Source organism: Numida meleagris, chromosome 5 (assembly GCF_002078875.1).
Source record: "Numida meleagris isolate 19003 breed g44 Domestic line chromosome 5, NumMel1.0, whole genome shotgun sequence".
Classification (NCBI taxonomy): Eukaryota; Metazoa; Chordata; class Aves; order Galliformes; family Numididae; genus Numida; species Numida meleagris.
The window spans coordinates 40,220,484-40,245,047 of record NC_034413.1 but is presented as its reverse complement, the minus strand read 5'-3'; the positions used below and the strand labels follow the sequence as shown (position 1 = coordinate 40,245,047).

Below are 24,564 nucleotides of genomic sequence, written 5' to 3'. Positions count from 1 at the left end.
ATGCCATGAATCAAATTTATCCTTTTTCATCAGAGAAGGACATTGAGGCATAATTTATATGCCATAACGGAATGATACTCCCATGTTATTGGTAATGACATGGTCTAGCATATCAATAGATAATATTTCAAGACTAAACATTGTTAAGCATAATGTATCTGATGTCATCGGTCATACTAGGACTTTATCCTGATCTTTTTCAAATCCACCTCTTCTTTTATTCTACTACTATTATCTCTTGACAGCAGTCAGATTACACATCTACTACTGCTCTGTCAAGTAAAAACCATATCCTTTTGTCCTACACATCATCACTTGTTCAAATCCTCCAATATTCTCCACCTGGACAGCTCTCTCAACTCACCTGTAAAGACCAATCTAACATATATTATTTTGATAAGAACTTCTTAATGTAGCTAATTGCCTCCACAGATACTCCTTTAGAGTGTTTCTTTCATTATCCACATTCCATATCCCTAATTGTATTACTGAGTAACATACAGATTCCTAATTAATATACACAGTATCACACTTTTCCCCAAGCAACAGGGGAGCAGCTGCAGGATGAATTCAGTCTATAGTTAAATCTGTGATGCTAAACGTGGAGCTACCATTTAACTTTATACAAACAACATGCAATACGATTGCTGAGTGTAGTGACAGATATTTAGGAAAATATCTTTTAAGTCAGATGGCAGTTATTTTGTCAGGCCTAATGCTAAAATAAGAATTCACAAAAAGAAAACAACATCATACTTAAATATCTGAAAAAGAATTGACTCTGCTGGAAATCTGTGGAATAAAATGGATGCTTACAAATTCTTGCAAATCACAGGACAAAGCCATGGCTTTTACTTGAATGAAAAAATCAAGATTGGACATTCTTAAAAAAAAAAAACAAAAAAAAAAACACCTTTGTTTTGTATTTTAGCATCTGAAGACTGATTAATGTGAAAAAATGTTCTGCCTTTATTAACTTGTATTTCTAAGGATGACATTCTAAGAATGAGGTAGTAGAAGAAACAGTATTTCAATAGCAAACTCATGATCTATCTAGCACTATTTAACACAAAATAGATGCTCTGTTTTGCTATTACAGGGCAGAATCAACAATCAAAAGACAGGAAGGTAATTAAAGATTTGGCTCAACACCAGACTTACAGGAGTATAAGGAGACTCAAATCTGTTTTCTTAAGACTCTATGAAAAAGAAATAAAAGCTCCACATACAAGACCAAGAAATTCAAAACTGAGGAAACAACATAATAATTCTACTGCAGTGCCCTGACATTGTCGTCCTTCTGCTTTTAATGAGCTGACATCCAACAGGTCTCAGAAAAGGTATCCAAATGAAGAAGTCATAATTTCATAGCATTTTCCCCTCCACCCTGGGAACTAGATTAAATTCATTTGGAAGGGTTCACCAAGTATAAAAATGTGCCAACAGGAAGAAAGGTTTTTAAGGTTTCTTTAATTATTATTCTTATCTTTAGTTCTTTTATAGTAATAGCAATGTTACTTTAAATTAACGTACTAAGTTAATGTAACATTTTGGGTAGAGAACACTATCTCAAAATTTCATTCTTAAGTAGGAACGAACTTGGCCAGAGAAAAAAAGAATAAAATTGAACATAAGACAAAATAAAAACAGATTTTGTTTGAAAATTCTGCTCCCCCCTGGCCTGTTCTTACTGGGATTAAATCTGTAAATAGTAAAACTTGATTCAGGTTTCAGAGAAACTAACAATAGCACTTTTTAATTTATGCTTGATTCATGAAGGCATTTACACCTGAGGGTGACTATTTTAATCAAGGGATAATAAGGCTCTTTGCATGCTGAATTTTACCTAACTACAGTCTTCACAGCTAGCATAACACAGCTAGAATAACAGAATGATCACTTCCTAAGAAAGCTTATTAATAAAAAGTAAAGCTATGTTGACTTTTTAAGAGATCGCTTTTGTTTTGAAACTCCATCTGTTCTGCTGATTTGCCAATATTAAATCTGCTTCTCACGATAGCAATTCGTTTATGAGGATGTCTGTTTCTAAGAGTTCAGAGTCTGACAGTGAGCTACAGCGCAGCTAGCAAATACTGAGAATATAAAAATTAATGCCAAGAAATACACTGCTCCCTACTGGAGCATCTAGAAAAGAGCAGAGAACATATTTCCTTCATGCTTCTTAAAGTAACAAATTAATTTTCCACAGTTTTGGACTATACTACACCACAGAGTTGAACTATAAAATAAATATTAATAAGTGTCTGGGTAAAAATGTAAATGATAAGAGAATATATTAAGTAGATGAAACATGGAAAATGTTATGCTTTCTAAACAAAAAATTAAGTGAGGAAAATGCAAACTATATCCAAAGCAAATTTTCTTTTTTACCCTGAAGCATTATAAGGGGAAAATAAAAAATAACTATACCAATTAACTAAGATATAATACTGTTTACTGATAAGAAGAAGATACATAAGATCTTAGCAATATCTAGAATTATTTTACTTACTTTCAGTCTGGCAGTTTCAGCCACACGTCACATTTTGCTGCCCTCCCTAATTGCAATTAAGCTGTGAAACTGAAAACTTAGAATAGTGCCACTGTGGATTAGAGCTGATTTGACTGTATCTCAAATACACCAGATAAGAACAACAACAATTTCATGCACTTGACAGTTCACAGAACCTAACAAGATCAGTACTTTGATTCCAGCACATCAATACAATCAAATAAGAGCTTGTCTAGCTTCCATAAGGTCGCTTACTGACAGATAAATGGAAAATTTAATGATTTATACCATATCCAGTGAAGTCTGTCATTCAACAATATGGAAACGCTTAGTACTTAGTGTTAAGAAGTTAGCAAAAAAAATAAAAGCTTTTAATTAAGAGTCTTATGCTATTGCTTTACAGAAACTCTACATCAATTTATGTTTCAGAAAAACATCAGAGCTTCTGAACATTTACCTAAACTAGATTTGGGACTTTTTAGATATCCTTTGTAGAAAGGCTTCTCATATCTTGCACCTCTAAGATCTGGTGTTTTACTCTTGGCACAGATGGAAGGGTGGCATTTTCTCTCTCTCTCTTTTTTTTCCCCTGCAGGTCTGCAGGGAAAAAAAAAGAGAGAGAGAGAAAAGCAGGTCTTTTGGTTTTGCTAAAATTCTGCAAGTCTGCAGAATCTGATTGCAGATCTTTTGGTTTTGCTAAAATTCTAATTGGTGAGCTTTGGGTTGAATTTTCAGTTAGATCCAGACTGTGTTTGTCTCTTTGCATTAAACTTTCATTATCGAAACTGAGAACTAAAACATTCACTGCATTCACTGTACTTTATGCTAAGACTTAGTTACCTGGAGATACATTCTCCATAGTAAAACAGAATTGTTATTCCTTTGGTCTGTATGATACTCAGCTGAAAGGGTTTGAGGTCATTTACTCTGTGCAATATGGTACAAGGTATGGTCTTACAGTATATTTTGGATAAACACACAGTTACCAACTGCATAACAGTTCAGCAGCGAATTCAAGCTGCTAAGAAAAACGTGGATAATGAATGGCTGGGCATCAAATATCTATCATGACAAACTGACAGCTACAGTAAATTTAAATCTTACTATGTTGTCTCCAAAGTTAAAACCACAGAATGGACTTGTGGGAAAATGACATTAAGAGTTTACTTTCTACGCTTCCATGAATGAAGAGATTCAAATTCTCCTCACTCATTTGACTTGCCAGTTTAATGTATCTCTGTAAAATTTCATTATCAGTGAAGATGCTATAACTTATCGTTTCTCCCTTGCCTGTGGCAACAGATCAGCTAACAAAGGGTTCCAGGATCCTGCCTTTTCCCAGCTATACACACATCTTCTTCAGCTTAAGGTAGAACAAATGCAGGAAACGGTGGAATTACAGGTTGGTTTTTTTGTTGTTGTTGTTTTTTTTTTCCTAGAAGGGGACTTTGAAACTTAGGAAAGAAATTCCTATCAGCACTTTACTTACACAACCATGAATTGGAGGAAATTGGCTGCATCAAGTGGATTTAAGCTGACTGACATGACAGAGAACTAGATCGTCACTTCCTAAAAGGGATGGGCAAACACACTCCCCGGATGCACCTTCCTCTAACATTTCCTGTGCCTTTCCCTATTAACTCATTTCCAGTTAACCAAATAAAATGTGTCTGAACACTAGAAAGTGTACCCAGAAAAGCCGTTGCTCCAAACGCCTTCAGTGTAACAAGCTCTATTAAGTGTAAGAGCTCTTGTATTAAAATGTTATAAATACAGGAAGCAAAGACTTGGAAAGGAGACAGATAAGATATCTATCATGAAAATCAGCTGAATTCCTAACAACCTTACTACTTGATATTGCAGAAGTACTACTGAAAATCTCAGCGTGGGGGCAAACTCTTTGGAGCTAACACAGTCCTCAACTTACAGATCTTATACAAATGGAAGTTCATTCACGGTTAAAGGCAGAGGGGAAAAATATTTTATTTTATTGCAAGCCATTACTTCACATTGAAAAGTAATAATTAACAAGATCTGAAGACATAACAATATCTTACTAAGAGAACTTTGAGATAAGTAATGGAGATTGAAATGCAAGACATTTCCCAGGAATTAATGACTGGCCAGTGAGAGCTGCTGGTGCCTGACTGAACTTCAGACTGAGTCCCAGATGGTCACTAAGTCCCAGGAAATGTCTTGAAGCTCAATCACTGTAATACAACAATTAAATCATAGAATCACCAAAGTTGGAAAAGACCTCCAAGATCATCCAGTTCAACTGTCCACCTACCTCCAAGAGTTCCCACTAAACCATGTCCCTCTGTGCAACATCTAAATTTTTCTTGAACACCTCCAGAATCGGTGACTCTACCACCTCCCCGGGCAGCCCATTCCAGCTCCTGACCACTCTCTTGGAAAAGAACTATTTCCTAACGTCCAACCTGAATCTCCCCTGGCGCAACTTGAGGCCATTCTCTCTAGTCTGATCACTAGTCACATGGGAGAAGAGGCCAACCCCCACCTCACCATAACCTCCCTTCAGGTAGCTGTAGAGAGCAATAAGGTCTCCACTGAGCCTCCTCTTCTCCACACTAAATAATCCCCACCCCCTCAGCCAGTCCTCATAAGGCTTCTGCTCCAGACCACTCACCACCAGTTTCATTGCCCTTCTATGAACACACTCCAGGGCCTCAATGTCTTTCTTGGAATGTCAGGGCCTAAATGGAAAACAGTACTCAAGGTGCGGCCTTGCCAGGGCTGAGTACAGAGGGACAATCATTTCCCTACCTCTGCTGGCAACGCTATTTCTGAAACAAGCCAGGATGCCATTGGCCTTTTTGGCTGCCTGGGCACACTGCTGGCTCATGTTCTGTTGAGCTGACCAATACCCCCAGGTCCGTTTCCTCCGCACAGTCTTCCAGCCAACTCTGCCAAAAGCCTGTAGCATTCCATGGTGGTTTTTGTGGCCAAAGTGCAGGACCCGGCACTTGGTATTGTTGAACTTCAATGCCATTGGCCTAAGCCCAGAGATGAAGCCTGTCCAGACCCCTCTGCAGGGTGTTCCTATCCCCAGGCAGACTGACACTTCCTGCCAACTTGGTGTCATCTGCAAACTTACCAAGGGTGCACTCAATGCGCTCATCCAGGTCATCAATAAAGATATTGAACAGGATGAGCCCCAGTACCGACCCCTGGGGAACACCACTTGTGACCGGTCACTCATAGAATGAGATGAGGTTGGTCAAGCAGGTCCTGCCTTTCATGAACCCATGCTGGCTGGTCTGATCTCCCAGTTGTTTTGCACATGCCATGTGATCTCACTCAAGACAATCTGCTCCATAACCATCCCTGGCACTAAGGTCAGGCTGAAAGTCCTGTAGTTCCCTGGATCTTCCTTATGACCCTACTTGTAGATGGCAGTCTCACAGGCAAGCCTCCAGTCCTCTTGGACCTCTCTAGTTGACAAGGAATGCTGATAGATGAGGGAAAGCAGCTTGGCTATCACCTTCACCAGCTCTCTCAGCACCCATTGGTGGATCACTTCCAGCCCCATAGTCTTGTGGCAGTCCAGGTGGAGTAGTAGATCTCTAACTGTTTCCACCTGAATCATGGAGGCTTTATTCTGCTCCCCATCCAAGACTTCCAGGTCAGGGGGTAGAGTGCCCTGAGGATAACTGGTCTGACTTTTAAAGACAGATGTAAAGACACTGAGAACCTCAGCCTTTTCCTCATCCTCAGTGGTCATGTTCCGTGCTGCATTCAGTAAAGGATGGATGTTCTCCTTAGCCCTCCTCTTATTGTCAATAGATTTGTAAAAAAGTTTTTTGTTCTCTTTTACCACAAGAGACACGTTGAGTTTAAGCTGGGCTTTTGCCTTTCCAGTTTTATCCCTGCACATCCTAGCAAATTCTTTGTACTCTCTTCGAGTTGCCCATCCCATCTTCCACAGGAGGTAGAGATTCTCTTTTTCTCCCAGAGCCTTAGGAAAAGCTCCCTGTTCATCCACACCAGTCTTCTTTCCCGCCAGCTCATCCTGCAGCACAGAAGGATAGCCTGCTGCTTCCCTTTAGGACTTCTTCTTGAGGAGCAACCAGCCTTCCTGGACCCCTTTTACCCTTCAGGACTAATAATAAGTCCATACCCACAGGCATGGTGTTTTAACAGGGGACTTGCTCTTTCAGTTGGTATGTCCAGGACATTGCTGGAGAATTACAAATCTGCAAATCAGCCAGCTTGAATCATTTCTCAATATGCCATGTATCTTGCAATAGATTACATATGGTATTGCCACTTGCCAGGCTACAGCACTGACATTTTGCATCTATTTCTACATATCTTCCTGTTTTAAATGTCTGCTCAGAGAAACACAATCTGTGTCAAAACTGGATTTCCTCCTTTAAGCACATTCAGTCAGACATAGTAGTTCTGAATTCAGCCTGCATGTGGTTTATATTTCAAACTGTTGTTTAAAATACACTGTGTAATTTTTCTTTTTAAATTTATGCTGGACCAGAGTAATATTTTACACTCCTGATCTTAGTGTTTTGCCTTTCCCAACTACAGGCTCTGATATTTTTGCCCAAGCCACCTACTATGCCCATAAAAACCAAGCAGAGACCTGCATACCCTGTGCAACCTGATTTAACATCAGACAAACTAATCTGAAACCAGGAGCAACAAAGCTGACTAGTCCTTTTCAGCAATCTTGGGCTCATTGCTATGCTGATTTGGTTACTTGAAACAAGTCAGCATCACAGCCCTGCACTGTGTTGTGCTACATGAGATGGAACTTCATTGTTGCCCAAAATTATACCATATAGATAGCTCTGTTCCAGTTCACAAGCAGCCCTGATGAACACAAGATGGTGGTAGTGGGGGAAGTTATAGAGGTTTCATATTTTACAAGCAATTAATAGGTGATCTCAGTTATAAATGTTTGCTTGTTTCAAATCATGAACTACCAGCATACTTGGTATATTTCTCAATAATGCTGCTCTGCATTTCAGCAGTATTTTTCCCAGTCTAAGAAAGAACTCTCATACCCAGAATAGCCCAGAGGAAATCCAATTTTCATGCTCATTCTAAAGAATTTAAAGCTGAAATGCACAGATTAAGTCTCAGAAAAGGCCAGACAGTTAGCAGAAGAACTGGGAACAGAGTTCAACAGTTCTGATTTTCAGTCTCCTTAGCCAGAACACATAGCTTCTCGAGAATAGCCAGTTCCACAGCAATTCTCTCAACAGCAACCAAACAGGAACTGCCTGAAAAAATAGGATTCACAGTTTACTGGTTCATTATTAAGGTACAAACAGTGGGGAACTGAAAAACCACTATGATGTGAAAAAAGTTAGGTAAGTTACGCTACATTATGATCAACAACAAAATTGTTCCTCCCACAAAGGCAATACAAAAATTGCGTCAATAATCCAGCCATTCTTTCTTCTCCTCTTTTTTACATCACACTAATAATTCACAAAAAACTTTAATATGGGACTCCTAACATTTTCATTCCTGTGGAGAGAAGATGCATCAGCTACTCATATTGCACTATGCGAGTACCCCATTAATCCTCAAGTCCATTACCAATGCTGGTGTACCTGCAAAATGCAAATACAGCTATATAGCATTTCCCAAATGCAGGCAGTTTCTTTCTTGCATTGTTTTTTTTTTTTCTCCTAGCTAGAACTTCATAGCCAGAGTATAACTCTTGCACCAGGTGTGGTCCTGAGTACAGAAAAAACATCAGCAGACAAGATTTCTCTCCTTTTTATACCATGACAAATGAAGTGAAATTGTGCCTTTTTGTTTTCAGGAGGAGAGCTCTGGAACTAATTCAGTTGCAGATTTTCCCTTTTTCTCCTGCCTAACACAGATCTTGTTCTAACATAATGAGTAATGCTAAGGCCCAGCAAGAACAAAATCTCAGGACAAAATAAAGGAGTTGTTTTGTGCATTGCTCAGTAACTAATGATTCCATAAACGTGTTTGTGTATATATATATGTCTGTAAGTATATATTTCAGAATATATATAAGCTTCATTTACTTAACATACAGTAGTACTGTTTTACATCTGTCCTACCATACTGTATTAATTTACTGTGTATAAAAAGAACCTCAACGAAAGACCTATATGAATCCTGGTTGCTAAGCACCTGATTTGCTAGTGTCTCATAAATGAGAAAGTACAGAAACTGTACAATACGCTGTGATTCAAAGAAACAGGATTAGGCAGAAAATGAAAGAAAATGGTGAAACTCAAGGATGTTAGAAGCAAAATTTTACTGCATTATGCCATTTGTCTTTTCTTCATAGACAAGCAATCAAACCAAAGTGTTTAGGGATGTTCACATCCAGATCTGAGTTTTTTTTCCACCAGGAAATTCAAAACAGATCCAAATGAAAAAGGAGCTAACAATCAGAGACAGAGTATTATTATGTAGATGGATTTGTCCAACACATTATCCCACTCCCTCAGGTTTAGTAGACAGAAGTGGGACTGTTTTCCTGCCAGAAACAAATGCCAAAACAACGAGAGTCATGAGCTGCACTTAAAAGAGAATGTAATGACTGTCGCCTGTTTTATGCTTAGATGTTAGATAATTCAAACCAAGATAGAGTGGTGGCTATGCAGTCTAACTACAATAAACATATCTTGGAAAAAAGATGGTTGATATTAAAACACATTTGTTTTCTGCTTCATTATTAAGCGTTTGCACAATCACGTAATACACAAGACGTGCATAGCTCACTCTGAAATTAATACCTCATATTTATTTCCATAAAAATGACAACAAATGAAAAGAGCACAAGAACACTATTTGATAGAACAAATTCTCAGCTACAGAAAAGCATTTTTCAAAATATTCACCAACAATTGCTATGCATTTTTGCCAGCAATGAACAACAGCCTGCACGGCACGATCGTAAAAATCTACACCAGCAGAGGTGACCCACTCTTGCTGTTGCTACTGATGAAAAGCACCACCCACCACCTCACTGCACTCACATCCACTGTTTGGTCTCCATAAACGTTCAACAAGTGTCAATGGATGCCATTTCTTCTGCATGGATGAATTCAATGGCACATCTTTGTTTCACATGCACTTCCATGTCAGACAACATTTTGTCAGACTGCCCTTCTACTGCCATCTGTCATATGGCAACAAAATATAACAGAATATTGGCAGGAAGGTTCATCCTCTACTGCCATACCACCAATATCCCACTCTGACATCATGGACCAAGAGAATAAAATAGGAGGCACTACTTCTGGAACAATCCTTTTAAATAAAGAGTGGATTCTGTGTATAAGCCTCCAGGTTTGATACAGTGTTCCTTTAAATTCTTCTGCCAGACTCAGAATGGAGACAGGAACTGAACCAACAAAGCTGAAAATTGACCTTCAACAGTTGGAGAAAGGTCTGTTGCAGGCCTGAATTTGACTACCATACATTTGGGGGATTTTTTTTTTTAATCTATTAATAACACATAGCTTGAGATAATTTATCAGAATAAGGAAGATTCTTCAGTTCAAAACTCATAACAGTTAAAATTTTCAAGTAGTAGCAGAGAACTCTGGATATTCACTCACATTTATGTCAAAGGATGTGACAATTCTATGAATGCGCTTTGTGATCTTTTCTGAAGTCAAACATTATTTCTCCACCACAGAATGTAATAAATTACAGTGTCTAATAGGATTGTAAGTCAAGATGGAACACTGTCTGAAACAGTCTTATAACTCATTTCTAAACATTGCATATTTTGAATGCTGCTATCCAGAGAGATCAGAATTAGGGACCTACAAAGATCATCCAGACCAACTGCCTAAGTACATAAGGATCAACCAAAACTGAACGGAAATTATTGAGGGAATTGACCAAATGTCTTTTGAACACTGACTTGCACTGCACATCAGCCATCTCACTAGGAATTCTTTTCCAGTGTTTGACAACTATCACAGTACAGAAATGTTTTCTAATGTCCAGTCTGAACCTCCCCCAGTACAACTTCGTGCCTTTCCCTCACATCCTGTCCTTGATTATCAGGGAGATCAGCACCTCCCTCTCCACTTCCTCTCCTCAGGAAGTTGGAGACTGAAGCATTAAACCATACATCATGAGCACTAATAAAATCATAACTTTCCTGAAAATTAACAGTAGTCCAAGTGAGATATACTATAAGCACTGGTTTGTGTACCAGTCCTAAAATCAGAGGACAAATAACAAAGCATACAAATTATGGGTGACAAAACAACTAAAAAAGGTAGTTAGGATCAAGCTGAAGGGAAAAATGACACCCTTTGTATTGATAAATTTATGCAAGAAAGGGAAGCTATATAATTTTTTTTTTTATAATCTGTGGAAAAGAGATGAGCTAAGAACTAAACAGAAGCAGATAACCTGACTGATCACAAACTTGAATGTCTGAAGAAGCAAACTCTCTTAACGTTTTTCTCCATTTATTATTAACTGCAGTGTTTTGAACAGCTGATGTTTTCTGAATCCAAAAGGCAGATACGTCAGCAGGAGATGAACTAGAGTACACCCAGTTATGTCAGTATTCTGCATGGCTTTTATCACTGGGCGTGAACAGTAACTTCCAGGCATGTGAAACTCAGAATTAGATACATTTTTCAGAGAACCATAGTAAGAACAACAACAAAAATCTCTCATATTTCAGAAGTAATATATACATGGGGAGTATGTTTTTGTTTTAACAGGAAGAGTATAAAATCATTTTTGCAATAGAATTTATTTGATGCTTCTTTGCTAAAAATCAAAATGTTTTATTGCTATTGTCCATCCTTTGCTCTGTGAAATTTAATGTAATTTTATGTAATGTGCCTTTTTTTTTTTAAACTATTCTTATACTGAAGACATGTTACTGTTCAGTAAGAAGATGCTTCATATTCTGGTTTTCTTTAATTATGCATATTTTTACTAGAACTAAGTACTGTAAAACTGAGTTTTCACATTAAACTCATGTTTCAAGACCATCCTTAATTTCAGTTTTCACAGAGTTAGTATTTAAGTGAAAATATTTGTATTTTAAGATGTAATAGGCTCTGCGGTACACACACAGCATGACTAAGCTGTCCTTGGGCAACCTTAGCTGTTCTCAGGGATTTGAATTACAATCTCTGGGTCAGTGATTCTCAGATTTCTTTCCCCCTCATTCCCTTCCCCTTTGTTCACACATGTAATTCAAACTGCTTCTACAGAATCTTCTCCAGATGTCCTCTTGCCAAATGAAAAACATGTCAAAACTAGTTCATTTTCTCTCCTTTCAGCTCCTTTCCTCCTGGTTTTGCTGTAACTGCCAGCACAGTACATTCCCTGTCACACCAATATTCAAGTCTTCGAGTATGGTATTATTTTCAGCTCTTCTCCACCTGAAAATGCTCCAGTCACACAATAACAATTAATGTTAATCCTACCGCCTTCAGTATCATCTCTCTGCAGCACTGTTTCAAACAGACATCAAAAATATATCAAGTACCACAGATTACACAAAAGGACAATTTATCAGCCACTGAAGGCCTTGCCCAAATTTGACAGAAAAGAAAAACTATTATTCCTGCAAAACACAGAACTGTAGAATCATTTAAGTTGGAAGGGACATTTAAGTGTCATCTAGTCCAACTCTCATACAACAAACGGGGACATCTACAGCTAGGTCAGGTTGCTCTGAGTCCCATCCAGCCTGACCCTGAACATCTGCACAGATAGGGCATCCACCACCCCTCTGGACAACCTGTTGCAGCACTTCACTACCCTTATTGTAAGAAACTTTTCTTTATATTCAGTCTAAATCTCCCCTCTTTTAGTCTGAGACCATTTCCCCTTGAACTTTCACAATATATACATTGCTACAGAATGCAAAATATTCATTAGAAAGTGAACTTGTAGGCACTTAGTAAAAACAAAATGCCATCTGTATTGAGCTGACTTGCTGACAGCAAAATCCTTACATAATATCAGGCCCTACTCCAACTACACAGTTTAAGAACAGTTATAACTTCGGTATGGAACACAAAACTAAGCCAGCCACTATTTCTGAACTTCTACATACTTATACATCTTTATTATTTCTCTTCATTTTCTACAGGATTTCAACTCATCTATGGGCACAAGCTCTTCTATTACTATCTTTAGATCTAATCCTGTAACATAATGCAGATTATGAGTCCTTCTTTCAAATATAATTTCAAGAAAATTTTGTCTTTTGAATGAAAGAAAGAAACCACAATGGAAATGTCAAGTTTTTGCAATCCATTTTAGAGCTCCTGGATTGCATTTCAGTAGTACCTTCCTGAAAGAAGCATTTTCATATTCAAGAATAATCACAAGGGAACAAGTTAAGCTAAAAAATATTACATCATAGGCTGCATGAAAGATAAGAGATTTCATCTTCTTCTTTAGTTCATCTTAACAGTTATGTAAAAAAGATTTCCCTCTGCTGAAGTAAGGAAAGAAATCTTGCATCTTCCTTATGATTTAGAAAATGTAATGTGTATTTTGCAAGTAAATTTAAAAAGAAAAACTTTCCATGAGTTACCTATTCTAGTTTTCATAAATGTGTAATATTTTTAATTGCAGAGACAATGTTTTATATATATTTGAAATTAAAGTAAAATATTGTCTCAAGCCTCTGAAGTAAGTTGTGTGAAATACGGTGAAGGGGGCTTTCTTAATACTTGGCAGGAATTTCACCTTATCAGGTCGGAATGTATTCTCAGCTTCTAATCTGGTTGCTGTATTTTTTCCATGCAACTGAGCTGGTGGAAAGGGCACATTTCAGAATGAAAGCATGGAGCACAACACACTTTTATGAAACTAACAAACAAAAAATATCAAGAAATCCAAACCTCAAACCTGATTATCTGGAAAGTGACAAAGATGAAGCAAAAAAATATATATATATATATATCCCTATTAATGTCTAGAGCTTACTTTGTGTTTAGCAGAATTGTTAGTTGTTTTCATGTAGAACTAAACATTATGCACTGACTGGTAAGAACATGCGTATGATATAGATGTTTAGCATTTACCAGGCTTAAATGGGCAAAATACATTGCCTAATCTTGATATTTCTCAACCACTAAGCAATAAAATTCCTTCCACAATAACTACAAAAAAAAAGTGTATCAATAAAAATATTTTGAACTTACAGGATATGATCACTACTGATTGATGTATCTGATTTGTGAACTTTGATGAAGGAAATAATTCCCAGAAATATCCAATTCACTTAAAAACTGAAATTCCACAAAGAATAGCGCTTCTGGGGGCATCAGTGGGGGAGAAGCCTCAAAAGGCAAGGATAAGATTTGTTTCCATTGTCTTTGAACTCATAATTTCCTAGTTAATAGACGTTTTCATTGTCTGCTACTTACATCATAACAAGTACCATCTGAGTTTGCCATTTTTCATGCTGTCTTCCCAATCATGACTCAATGATTTCTGTCTATCAGTTTAGCTCATAAACAAGGCAAGCAAGCATGGAGCCATATGGGAATGTAAGTACAACTAATTTCTGATTTCTTTTACTTTCTGCCAAACTTGGACTTTATCCCAGTACTTTCTTCACATAAGCCATTATGTCACACGTGCAGGCAAAGCAGGAGAGAAAGAAAATTCAATCTAGGTTAAGAAGCCAATAAAACACTTGCAGAACTGCTATTTCCTAGATCTTAATAGGGCTTAGTTAGCAGTCCAGCAGTCCAAACTGCGCCACTGGAGTCAATATCCACATTTCTTACCAGTGAATCCATTCCCTTTAAAGCTTGATTATTTGTGACACGGTGAGGTGATGTACCTAGCTCAAGCAGGTACACAGACCTTCATTTTGGAGTAAAACACACACTGTGTCAGCACTGATCTGCAGCACAGTTCAGAAACTAATCTTTCCTCAACACAGAAAAGTCTTCTCAATTGACTACAACTGCTCAGTCAGCAGATCTGCACAATGATTTTGAAGCAGGGAAATTATAGCTGACATGTGCTAACATATCCTACTGAGATATCATGCTTTAAAACAATAATAGTATTCCAGCTGGAGGAAAGCTCCCAGAAAGTCGTTACACTTAGAGACCCTCTACATGCTGTTTACTGGTGGTTCTTGAAGATCCAAAATCAAAAGAGGGAAGATTTTTCTTGGTATTTTGTAGTTTTATTGTTTGGTTTTATTTATTTTTCTGTTGTCTGGGAGGGTGGTCATTGTTGCTGTTGCTGTTTTGTTGTTGTTGCTGTTTGGTTGTGGGTTTTTGGTTTAAGACAGCTCTCTTTCTTTTACTTTTTCCTGAAGAAAAATGGTACAGGGATTAAATTTTGAGAATCTTTGTACATTTAAAATCATGTAAAGAAAACACCAAAAAAATCCAAAGGCATAGCTCTGAGGAACATCAAGGGAGTACTTGATAATTGAAAAAAAATCACCCGAAACAGGACTAGATAAGAGGAAACGTGCTGTAGACAAAACATATCTAGAAATTATCACTATGTGAATACAGAATTAAAAAAAAAAAAAGACACGAGATAAGTAAATAGTTACATTGAGTAATTATACATTGACGAGATAAGTAAGTAGTTACACTGACTACTTTGTTCCATAGGGAAGATATTTTTCTCTTTAATTTTTAGTTTTTAAGCAAAGCTTACTTGACTTGCAGAATTTTCATTACTCCCGCAGGACATTCACCTACTGATAAGTTTTTAGAGCTTTACTTTTATTAATACCTTCAATTTACATATTGGTCCTGCCATTTATATCCACATATAGTATTATTAATACATGGATTGAGTCACAGGGACTTCATATGGAACAGCAGAATGAATAGAATAAGCAGGAAATAAGCCTCCTCCCAACTTCCAGACATGTATTCTTTTATTTAAAAGCTCTTCAGAAGTAGCACAGAGAAGCAGCCCATCTTTCTCAACACAGCTCATCTGGACACACTTATTTCATTCAGCACAATAGCATCAACCTTAACCAAAAAAAAAAAAATCAAATCCCTTCAAACTAAGTACATTACAAAATCAAATTAAGGAAGAGAATAGCATTTGTACAGAAACAAAGGACTGAACGCAATACTTGGCTTTTGTTCCCTTGCTAGATTTATTGAGAAGTTGGAAGTCAAAATTGTTTTTTTGTTTGAATTTAATGCCAATATCTAGAAAAAAACATCTGGTTATTCTACAGAATACTGCAACTAAAATTGCCAGAGAACAGAACATCTTTCACAGAGTACTGAATGTACCTCTCAAATTTTTCAGGTTTTATTTTCAAAGTGATAAGGACTATTTACTGCTTTATTTAATATGCTTCTGTAGACAGGCAATTCTTGTAAAATGTTCAGTCTTGGGTGTAAGAATCACCTATTTTTACCACCTATTCAAGTGTTATCAAAGACTTAGTTTTATTTGCAGGATTTAATTACTGTCAGTTTACCTGGACCATAGCAATCATTTAAATAGCTAGCTGTTAAGGAGCACACACCTGAAAGTTGTTTTTAAGCATTTTATTAGAAGTGTATTTTAATATGCATTAGTAATTGCACAAGGATTAAAAAAAATGAAAAAACCTATCATTTCTTTTCCTACAGGTCATTAGCATCAGCTCACTTTTAAATGACAATTCAAGTAATCTGGAATGCAAGATTGTTTTGTGTGCAACTCCATCTTTACATGACTTTCATTATAAATTGTGGCAAATAACTGAAAATTTAACCTCACTTATATTATTTACAAAGCCTAAAATTCCACAAATTTAAAATCACAAGCATGATTATATCTTTTCTTTTTGTACTTGTACCTGTGGAGATAGAGATTTCAGATGCTATTGCAAGGAATTTGCAGCACAATTTTCAGGAAAAAAAGGGAAAGAGTGACTCACAGGTCAATTAAAAAACAATGTTTTTTATTATTCTAAACAAATAACTGACTTCATGTTTTGTTGCATTTATATCTCCTTTCCCAAAAGGGTCTCCAAAAGATGAATGTAGGCTTGAATGACTAGTTTATAGGTTAGAGTCTTCATGTATGTTTAATTCACAATATCCATTCCCCAGCTGGTATGCATTACTGTAATACTACCGATTACACTGGAGCTTTGCCATTAACATCTGGTAAATCCTTGAACCAGGAAAACTCTTCAGAAATGAGGAAACTACCAGATTAACCAAGAGAGTACTTGAGACAAATATTTCAGAAAATGTGTACACATGGTCATGATGTATTTGCATGTGATTTGGCAAAGTCTTCTGAGAACTTAAGGAATATTCAAAAGCCTGATATAGAGAAGTCTGATTTGTGTAAAGAAGTAAAAGCCATTCTGTTTTAAGTACTGCAGCCTTACAAGGATAGGAAAAACTTTCTGTCTTTCTAAGTAATTTCTTCAGTGCAGAATACACTGAAAATCTGCAAATATGCCACCATTTTATTTTTATCTGAAAACTAGACAATTACAAAATCAAAACAGTAGACAAGAAAATTCAAGAAGCTACTGTGAATAGTAAACAGTTCTGAGTCTGTTTACACAATACGATAACTTGTAATCCTCCTGAAGATTTATGTCATGACTCAATTATCAAAATTATTTTGACACTTTAGTTTGTTGTTGTTAAAAAGTACAAATCCAGCTTTCTTGCAACAATGTAAGAAGATCAGATCTATGTTACCAGTAGAATTTGTAGCTATTTTACAGAAAAAGTGATATAAAATTTACTGAATTTTTGTCCTATTTTTTTGCTTTGATTCTTAAGTGACAAAAAAAAATCAAATAGCACGTAATTTTTCTAGCTTAGAAACACTAGCAAATAAGAGGGAGCAGAAAATATATTCACTAAACATACAGAGGGACAATCTTTGTTTTTACTACAGATAACATATTAATAGGACAAAAGACAACATTGTCCTCAGCACAATCTCTATGGACTGGCTACCATCCTTTAGTCAGTAGGAGTATGATGGTGATCTCTGAAAAATACCAACGATCAAGTTGGTTGTTCCACTTTACAGTCAAACTTCTTTCAGCTTTAACAGGGCTAATGTTTCATCTTTTTCATTCTCTGCTTACTGTTCACTATCCCCATTATATATGGCAAGAAATATAAACTGCTCTTTACTGTAATTCAACAGCAGTGTCCGAACAAATTATGGTATACCAAATGAGGCACTAAGGGACACAGCTAAATGATGGGAGTAGGTAGGTGAGGTTGAGGAGTGAACCTGATGATTTTTAAGGTCTTTTCCAACCCAGACAATTCTTTGATTCTAAATATTCTCTCTCAATATTAGCTACTATCCCTCAAAGATTTTACTTTTTACTGAGGTTTGTTCCCAGTGTGACAAGAAATTATAATCTCCATAGCATGCTATAAATATTACTCTTTAACTTATTAATTCTAATAGGAGAAAAAAATAAAAAGCCACTAAAGGTACCCTCTAACACTCATATTACATTTCAGTTATAAATATTTCTAGGAATGCATACCTTAGGTACTTCAATTATTGTGTCTTCAGAGTCAAGTCATGCATCTATAATTTGCATAGATCTTGCTTTCACATGGTTCTGCTATTAAAGAAATCAAGCAGCCCAAGTCTGGAGTCCTCCTTTATGGACAAGAAAAGTACATAAACTAAGGGAAAATTCTGAGGATGGAAAAGAGTATGCATGATCAAGTGGGCAGGAGAAGACAGTTTTATTTATCTTCTCTGATGACCTGTAGAAAGGAGAGAATAATAAATCATCCATTGGATGATATCATACTCTTTCAGGTAGCTAAATGCCATGCCTATGGCAAGTACCTCAAGTAGGATGTCACTAAACTCTGGAACTGGGATGAAATGTGGCAGACGACCTTCCATGAAGATAAAAGTATGTGGGGAAATTATTTAAGCTACACAGTCATGACGCTGTACTTGAGACTATCACTTACAGCTCAAGAAATGGACATTGGAATTATCTATGAATGCCCTCTAAAATCAATGAAACAAACTGGCAGTGGGGGTCAAAAAAGCCAACAGATCATCAGTCGCCATTCAAGAAAGGTATTAAAAACAAGACAAAATTCTTCATTTTGCAACTGCATAAAATCCTGCCGTATCCACATCCCAAGTATTGAATGCACGTGTGGTCTCCACACTTCAGGAAGGATGTAATGGACTTAGAAAAGGCCCCAAAAGGACGACTGAAATTATCAAGTGGGTGAAACAGCTGACTTAAAAGGACAGACTGAACAGGGTGGGATTCCACAGGGGGAAACAAGAAGACTTAAAGAGGACAAAATTATCAAGGTTCAGAAACAGATTCAAGAAACTCTGAACACCTGGTCTGACACCTGAAAACAGAGACAGGGCAAGGGTATACTTTCTAACGTTCCCAAAACAACAGTTCTGGATGCTGACCAAGAAGGAAAGGCATGGTGTCACAAGCAACAGAACAGTTGGGAAATTCCATGCAGTTTGACTAATTGCCAATTTACAATGGTTCCTTACCTTCTGCTGCTCCTGAATTCTTAATTCACAGCTCTGGCATGCGTTCCTCCACTGGTCAGAGTCCTTCCGGGTGTTGTGCCTTTTCTTATGACTTCAGTCATTCTGCCAATTATGTCCAACACATATGGATACAAAGAATTCACATTCTTCGTGGCTACCCTCTTCTTGACACTGTTGGACTCACTGATGGACCAGACAAACTATTGGTTTTGCAAAGTAGAGCTTTTTTTTTTCCCAGTTATATTGCTGGACAAGAAATGCATCAAGATTCCTTTGAAGAAAGACCCAAAACAAGTATTACTTGTGTAGATGTTTGCTCAGAGCATTGAAGAAATCTTAGTTTTCATGCATGAAGTTTCTGCAAAATCCATTTATTTATGGATATCTATTTAAATGTGTATGCTGAGCCACAAAATAAAACTCAAGAGGCTGAAGAAATTAGCATTTTAAAATTGCAAAATAAATGGTCATCCAGGTGAAAATTCAGAGTACTCTAAAAAGCAATTGCTAACATTCTTCGTGATTATATAATAAACCTCGGACATCTCAATTACTATACTCATAAATAAAAATGTTACTCCCATTCTTCGCAATCAAGTTAGAATTTCCATCAGCATGCAACCTCTATTTGTATTCAAATAAAACAGAAGTGTAAAACAGTTGAGCTAAAACTGCCTTGGTTACTTTGCTTTATCTTTCAACAAAAAAAATATTTTACTAAAGTAAACTGCTTCATTCTCTACTTGAAAGATTTCCCGAAGTATGTATGATAGAACCTTTCCTAGCCATAAGCTTCCTTAAGATATTATTTCAATAAGTTCCTCATCTAATAGAAAAATTGCAGCTGTTGTGTTTTGACAAAAATTGGCAGGACGTATTTGTATGTTGTGAATGATGTCACCATCTTGTGACAAGCTACAGAATGCTTTTGGCTAGGTCAGTTTTTGTGTAAGCCATAGTTATCTAAATTTATTTTAAATCCTTCGTTAAAATAAATCTTAAAATTGCACACATAAACAGTCCTGTAGCAGTGAAAATTGCCTTCATTTGTTTTATTTGATTGTTTTATGATACCAAACAATACAACACATTCACTCTCAATAAAGGCATTTAATCAATGCATGTATTAGATAAATTTACACTGAAGCTGGCTACTCACCTTCACCTTCTAAGAAATTTGCTCCTAGCATACACTGTATTTCAAATTATTGTTTTCTGGAAGCAGAATTCTATTCCAAATGAGACTGATCCCATGTGTCAGCTTTAAAATCAGTAACGGCAGCAGTTGCCTAGGGCCCCAATTGAGACAGCAAAAATCACCACAAAAGCAGAGGTTGTGTGAGAAGCTCTAGGGAAAAAGACCATGCAGCTGTCAGGCATCTCTCCAAAAGGGCTGGGCATGAAGAAGAAAAAGAAGTGGAAGCACACAGAAAGGGGGGGAATGAAGATTGACCAGGTTGCCACCTCCACAGAATTCAATTTTGCCATCCCCAGGCATGAGAACTGAATAAGTTAATTCAGTTTATTTAATGAGCTGGAAAGCTTCTACTGAACCCTGCTTTAATATGTCTGGTCAGGAATACAAAAATCTTCCCAAGGCATTAAATCTACTGCTTGCAGAGAAGAGGAAATGCTCCCTTGAGGTAAAGAACAAGGCTGGTGAGGGATAGAAAAGGATACAACCCTGTCAGGAACCTCAGAAAAGCAAAGTGTTCTTCAGTGGAGCATACAGACTTCTCAGAAATGTTAATTACCTTTCCCTTCTCTGAGACACACTCTGCCCTACTTGGGAGCAATCCAGGTAGGAGGCCAGAAATTGAGTTTCCATTTACAAGGCTGTTTATGACTTTTTTCTTTCCACAACCTTTTGATTTATTTTGCTGGAGAAGTAGATCAGGGTTCTGCTTTCAGACTACATGCTCCTGGCAAGATCACCATGAAGGAGACAATCAAATTTGTCTCATGTTATTACTATGTACAAAATATCCCACAGTATTTTTCTCAGAAATTTCCTTCCTACATTAAAAATTCACACCTTTACTACTCTGAAAGATGTTTAAGGTGACTTTAAAACTCACTGAGAACACTGGGTATATTCTAATGATACAGTACTAATAGAAACCTGACTTCAGCTATGTTCCAATTATTCTGTGAGCCTTGACGAATATCATTTCTGAAAGCACATAAAATTAAATTGTTCTGAAATGCATGTTTCTTTTTTCCTCTTGAGTGACATAACATAGACAGCATGTTTGACTCTCAGGAATTTCAGCAAATTACAGTTTCCCCAGAGTATTAAGATTTCTGCCTAGCAGATTTATGTTGCTCTATGAACGTTACCTACCATCTAATGAAACAAAATATATTATTGAAGAACACTTTTTAAAATATATTTTATCTGCATTAAGGACTCTGAACCTGGCAAGCTAATAGCAAAATTCATATTCCACCATGTTATTCAAAATGAATTATCCTTGCAAAAGAAATAATACAGAACATATTTAGTATTATAATGAATGTTGAGCACCTTTGAAGCTTTTCTCCATGGCATTATAGACAATGACATTACTGCATAACACAATATGCTACTGATTTTCATGTGGATGCGAATCTGCAAGCCCTGTGCTGTAAAATGATAAAATGGCAGTTGCATTTCAAGTGCATTTATCACAGCCATATTTCAGTACCCTGTTTTCTGTAATATTTTGTGGCTTTTTACATTTAATTATCTCTCAAATTAAAGAAAAATCAGCTTTCTCATTCCTTCTACTTTTTCCAAAAAAAAAAAAAAAAATGTTATTCCTGATCTTCATGCACTTGATGACATGCAGGGAAAACTCAAATCCAAAAGCCTTAGCAGTCCGGTGGTTATTCAAGTACTCAAAATACTGTTTTCTTTCTTTCTTTCTTTCTTTGCCTCAGGGTCATGGGGGAAAAAAAGCTTAAACTAAAAGTTTTACAACTGATTAAGATGACAGAACACCACATATCAAATATGTGGCTTTATCACTAGTCCTAGCTTCTGAGATACTATTTTCCCAGTAGAAAATATACAATCTACATTCAAATCTGTCTCTCCTTCCTTTTTCTTATTACTAAGTCTCTTCTCCTACTACATTTGAAATTCTATAATGGATAAAAGAGTTGTTCTCAAGTCTTGTAAACAGACCATACGATCTTTTCTATAAAGAAATTTTCACTTGACAATCCTTTCCTGAGTAATATATCATACTCAGGAACTGGAGCACAGCACCGGTTATAGCAGGACAGTGTCCAGTATTTAGCAGTTAATAGAAACTGTGCTACTTCCTAACATGCTCGTCTGATCGCCATCATAATACAAAATCAGGGAGTAATGAAAATAGGGTACAAAGAACACCACAAGTTCCGTAATAAACTAGTTGTAACCCATTTAAGTGGTATAGATATATCGTCTTTTAGATACTAAAGATTAAAAGCTGATCATCTGTGTTGAAGGGAGAAAGACAAAAAGGATCTACCTTTTCATTAAATATCTAATGATATTTAAGAGGTAACAGTACTAATACAACCTACTAGCAGTGCTTTCCTCCTTGCCAGATACAACAATAATTATTCCAGCTGCATGCACAGGACAAATAGACCAACTGCTCATCCCAGTAAGTGTTCTAATATCCTGAATTAGAATAGTAATATTAGCTACAGTGGTAAAATTAACATGGAGGAAACAATGGAATTATGGTTCCGTAATAAGATATTTTAGCTATAAATGCTATTATCATGCAACTTTTGCCAAGAGAAGAGCATTTCTTTGTTAAAGAATCAGTTGCAAATATGTCAGTGCTGTCAATGTCATTTCACCGTAAGACATCAGCTACAGAGATTTGATAGAAAACAGAAAATTATGCTGTACCAAAGGTTTTTTTGCTATACTGTTATTTTCCCAGTTTTGGTTCTGCTATCTATTTTTCTGTGACCCACAGACTGAAACCACTCCTCATCCCAATCATTCTCAACTTTTGTCAGATGAAACTTTCATCAAACATTATAAGGGAAAAAATATAAAATGCTGCAATACTCTATAAGCACCGGGAAGTCTTTGAAGGAAAGGTATATTACATGAGACAAGAAAGGACAAAAAGGCTCTTTCTGATGGAAAAACACTTCAGAAATTCTAATTTTCTTATCTCTTTCCATATCAGAATCCAGGTAAGATCACAGGTAGATGTGAAAATATTTGTCAGAAAAGCATAATTTTGAATTGCATCAGCCTCAAATATAGCATTGTATCTAGAAGACTGGGCAGATTTGCTTTTAATCACAATAAAAATCACAGAATTTTCAAAATCTGAACCAAAGGCTCCTACAACTAAAAGCGCACTCTTGTTTTCAAGGCAAGATCTACATTTCCTCTGTAGACTAGCAAATAAGTAAAACTTGAAGAAATAGTTGTACATACATAATGTAGTATTATTGATTTTAGTGGAGATTTCCTGTGAATAAAGTTATGACAGTAGGGTAGCAATTAAGACTTAGTAGAGAGCTAGTTAAGTCATAATTCATTGGTGCGTGCAAAGCTAATACATCTGAAGATTTTGAAACTGGACTCTCTGAAGGCATATTTAAAATTCTTTTCTTTATGTCTACTGATGACATTAGAAGCCTTGATAGATTAGCTGCTTCATTTACACACTTAAATTATATGTTTCTAAGTAACCAGTGTGATTAACTCCATCTGTGTTTCATTGCTCATATGAACTAATATTGTTTATTTCAGCTTACTTTATAAAACATTTTGGCTTTGCTTCAAATTCACAATTACTTAGTATGGAAAAATGACAAATCGATTCTCTCTTTCATATCAAAGTGAGACCAACTTGTGAAGTTCATCTGTGAGTCTAACCAGATTTCCTGACTCTAACCCTTGACGTTCAGATAGCTGGATAATTGGTTTGCCTGTTTTAACTGAAGAAAGAACTACACATTTGCTGCTTAACATAGAAATAAATTTGTGTTTAACAACTGCAGTGTTGATTCCAGTCAGTTTTACAGTTCACTACACTGCACTATATTAGATTACATAAAAGAACAATCCACAGAATCTCTGGCTGACAAGCCCACTCTTTTGCTTAGCATAAGTTGTCAGCATTAGGACTATATTTATGTCACATTTGACCACAGTTAAGTTTAAAACACTGGAATCATTGATAGTACTAGCAGAATAACTAATTATTCACTTTCAAGGATTTCAAGCTACTTCACAAAGTTCATTAGTTACATCTGTCTAACTCACTGTGGAAGAGGTAAACGTTGTACATAATAACCTTCAGTATACCTTCAACATTATTGATTTAAACTTAAGAGAATTGTTTTTAATTGCTTTCCCATCATTCAAAAAACTTAAGACAGAAAAAGAAAAGAAGCTAAATGAAGAATATTAAAATTGCCTACCCACAATGAATCCACATTTTTGTGTTATGCTGTTATTGTAACACATTGGGAATAAGGACGCTCTCCAAACTGAATTATGTACTACTGCACAATCTCTTGAGAGTCCTATGTATCGGCATTTT

The 24,564-nt window shown here is 36.4% G+C and overlaps 1 long non-coding RNA gene across 2 annotated transcripts in view; it reads right to left on the bottom strand.

Annotated features, from left to right (window-relative positions):
- The window catches only part of LOC110400048, a 94,171-nt gene that overhangs the window by 56,500 nt on the left and 13,107 nt on the right, over positions 1-24,564 (bottom strand). For both annotated transcript variants that reach the window (XR_002439566.1, XR_002439567.1), the window contains exon 2: positions 19,013-19,283. This is a non-coding gene — a long non-coding RNA (uncharacterized LOC110400048). The remainder of the gene's footprint in view (positions 1-19,012; positions 19,284-24,564) is intronic.